This window comes from Silene latifolia, chromosome X (genome assembly GCF_048544455.1).
Source record: "Silene latifolia isolate original U9 population chromosome X, ASM4854445v1, whole genome shotgun sequence".
Lineage (NCBI taxonomy): Eukaryota > Viridiplantae > Streptophyta > Magnoliopsida > Caryophyllales > Caryophyllaceae > Silene > Silene latifolia.
In genome coordinates, this window is record NC_133537.1 from 43,881,263 (window position 1) to 43,885,141 (window position 3,879).

A 3,879-nucleotide genomic window follows, 5' to 3' on the forward strand; every position below is an offset into this window, starting at 1 on the left:
TCTTTGTTACAATTCACTTGCTCTTTGAATGGAGCATCTTCAATTTTCTTCTTCCATTGAAATTCTGACTTCTTCCTATCATCCTTCCGGCTATAATGATCAATCATAAAACATGGTTCATGCAAACAGGGAGCTCTCATGGTCTTGTCAAGATTGAAAGTTATGCTCTCATCTCCCACTTCTAGAGTGAGCTCTCTATGCTTCACATCAATCACCGCACCCGCGGTGTATAAGAAAGGTCTTCCTAGAATGATTGGAATGTTGGAATCTTCTTCCATGTCAACAATGACAAAGTCCACCGGGATGAAAATTTCCCAATTCGTACGGGAACATCTTCCCATATCCCTAATGGTGTCTTCGTCGATCTATCGGCCATTTTGAGTGTAATATTGGTGCATTTAAGCTCTCCCATCCCCAACCTTTTACTTACCGAGTATGGCATAACACTCACACTAGCCCCTAGATCACATAAGGCTTTGTTGATCGTAGTGTCGCCAATGGTACACGGTATTGAGAAGCTTCCCGGATCTTTGAGTTTTGGAGGTGAACTCCCTTGAAGTATTGCACTACTCACCTTAGTGAAGGCGATAGTCTCAAGCTTCCAGATCGACTTCTTCTTTGTGAGGATGTCTTTCATGTATTTTGCATAGGCCGGCACGTGATTGATTAATTCCGTGAAAGGAATTGAGACTTCCAAATTCTTCACAATTTCCATAAATTTTCCAAGTTAGTCATCAAATTTGGGCTTGGCTTGACGACTTGGAAAAGGAAGTCTAATCACAATGGGCTCCTTCTCCTTGACCTTGTCTTCATTTTTCTTTGAAATTTCTTCTTTTGATGGTTCTCCATCCTTGGAGTTTTGCACAATTTCTTCTTTATAACTAGCTTCCACAACTTCATCCTCAACTTGCTTCTTCGGTGCTTCATACCTTGTACCACTCCTCAAGTGAATGGCACTAACCGTTTCATGTCTTGGGGGATTACTTTGAGGTGGTAATTGCCCCTTTTGTCTTTGTGAACTTGAAGATGCTAGTTGGGTCAATTGGGTTTCCAACATTTTGGTGTGAGCTAGGATGTTGTTGATGGTGGTTTCCTTTGCTTGACTATCCTTTTGCATTTGAGTGAAAAACTCTTGTTGATTCTTTTGCATTTGAAGTACCGCTTTTTGAACATCAAAACCTTGGTCATTTTGTTGATTGTATGGAGATTGATTTTGGTAACCTTGGTTTTGGTTGTAAAAGGGTCTTTGATTTTGGTTTCTCATGGGAGGTGGGGTGTATGTTGTTTGAGGGTTTTGAACATTTCCGCTTTTGTATGAGAGATTTGGATGGAATTTGGTGTTTTCATTGTAATAGTTGGAATAAGGGGTACCACTCTTGTATGCTTGGAAAGCATTCAATTGTTCATTTGTTCCCCTACATTCACTTGGGTCATGTCCCAAAGTTCCACAATTCTCACATATCACACTTGGGATTGATGAAGATGCCGTCATGGCATTAACATGATGCTTTGGTGATTTTGAGGCTTCTTCAAGTCTAGCCATAGCTTTTTCAAACTTCAAATTGATGGTATCAATGTGAGCACTAATTTGAGCACCCAATTGAGTAATGGAGTCCACTTCATGCTTTCCTCCTCTAGTAGCCTTGCGAGGTCTACTATATTGTGAGTTATGGACCGCCATTTCCTCAATTTTGTTCCAAGTTTGATTGTCATCAACTTCGGTGAACAATCCATTTGATCCCATGTTGAGAATGTTCCTTGAATCTTCATATAGACCGTTCCAAAATTGTTGTACCAAGAACCACTCACTAAGTCCATGGTGAGGATATGAGCGACAAATTCCTTTGAACCGCTCCCAAGCTTCATACAAAGATTCTTCATCCCTTTGCTTAAAACCCGTAATTTGAGCTCTTAGCATGTTAGTCTTTTCCGGTGGATAGAACTTTTTGTAGAAAGCTAGAGCCAACTTTTTCCAAGAATCAATTCCGAGAGTAGCCTTATCAAGGCCTTTCAACCATTGTTTCGCGGTGCTAATTAGAGAAAAAGGAAATAAGACCCATCGAATTTGGTCTCGAGTTACACCGGTTTGAGAAATCGCATCACAATAGTCACAAAAAGTCTCCATATGAGAGTGAGGGTCTTCACTAGGCATCCCCCCAAATTGGCTTCTTTCGACTAATTGGATAAATGCTGATTTGGCAATAAAATTTCCGGTTAGATGTTGTGGTGTGGGAGTACCATTGGGTAGGTTCTCCTCGGTGGTTACGGAATGTGATGAAAACTTAGGCATTGTGGGTTGATTTTGTGTTGGATTTTGTGTTGGGTTCTCCTCACCTTCTCTTGCAAAAGGGTTGATGAACTCAATAGTATTTGGTTGAATATCTACAACCTCACCAATACCTCTCAAATTTCTCCTAGCAAGTCTTCTATTGGTTGTCAAAGTTCTTTCAATTTCACGATCAAAGGGTAACAAGTCACCTTGTGACCTTCTAGACATGCAAAATATCAAACAACTCGAAAACAATTAGAACAAACCTTGAGGAGTTTTATTTCCCCAAGGCAAAGAAAGACACAACTAATAACAATATAAGAAAATCTAAATCAAGTTAACACCGTCCCCGGCAACGGCGCCATTTTTGGTCGTGATATCTAAAATCTTTCGGTAACTTGTCGTTAGGAGCACCTAGACCAAAACACAATTTATAGCTTCACAAACAACTCTACAATTAGTAAAGAGGCAAGTAAAGGTCGGATCCCAAGGGACGGGAATTGAGATGAGATTTCTATTGCAACTAGTGGTGTCTTAGGGGTGTCACAATTGGGGTTGATGTAGAAGATCACTAAATTAAATAGCAATAAAAGTAAACAAGCAAGATGAATTAAAAGGGATGTAAATAATTGATAAAAAGCACTAGGGAGTCATGGGGTCATAGGGGATTCATGGGAATTGATCATACAAACATGTTCTCAAATTATAAGCAAGCAATTATTGTTGTGATGGATTGAGTTGGTTTATATCTTACAATCCTAGGAAAGTTTGGGTCCTGGAGACGAATCGATTAGATTGTACAACACCTACAAGTCCACTTAGTCTTCCCTACTCAACAACATGCATGGTCTAATGAGACTCGAGTTGGTTTATGTCTTACAAGTCTCATTGAAAAGATAGGTGATGGATAAAAAATGCAAGGATTCATAGACTCACATTTCATCAAACATAACATGTGCATGAGTTGAGATCACAACAAGCAAGCAAATAAACTATGAAAGCATATTAATTTAAGCATGAATCATTCCCCATGTTGGTTTCCCCTAATTACCCATTAACCCTAGCTAAGGAAACTACTCACTCATTATCATGTTGAACATGCTAGCAAGGTTGTCAATCATACCAACAAAGTGAAACACGATGAATAAATGAAAGTAATTAACAATAATTAAAAAGGGATTAAGAGAATTATACCTACTAATGATTCCAATAATAAAGCAAAGAATAAAAGAAGTACTTGATGCTTGATGGGAAGGTTGTCAATCTCCCAATAATAGCCCAAATAATCTTCAATTACCCAAAATAAAGGATGAACAAGAGAGAGATTAAGGAAATAAAACTTGTATTAAAACTTGATTAATTGTTGATTACAATATTAAAGAGAGACTTGATTGATATTAACTATACTAAAGATTGCTAAGAAGAACATGCTCTTCTAATTAGACTAATGGGGTATTTATAGTGGGGATTAGGTGTAGGAATTAGGGTTAACTAAGGACTTAAATGACGATTAAGTCCCTACTTAAGGAAACGCCAGTCTTTTTGGAAGGATGGGCATCTTTCTTGAAGCTTGAAGAAACGAAATTGGTCTGCCTTGGAATCCGGGCGTC

At 38.7% G+C, this 3,879-nt stretch overlaps 1 non-coding gene across 1 annotated transcript; it reads left to right on the forward strand.

The window, feature by feature from the left end:
* Nucleotides 1–1,811: 1,811 nt before the first annotated feature.
* LOC141624442 (small nucleolar RNA R71) lies at nucleotides 1,812–1,918 on the forward strand. Its single transcript, XR_012534248.1, has one exon. It is a non-coding gene; the product is annotated as a small nucleolar RNA R71 (small nucleolar RNA).
* Nucleotides 1,919–3,879: the final 1,961 nt, after the last annotated feature.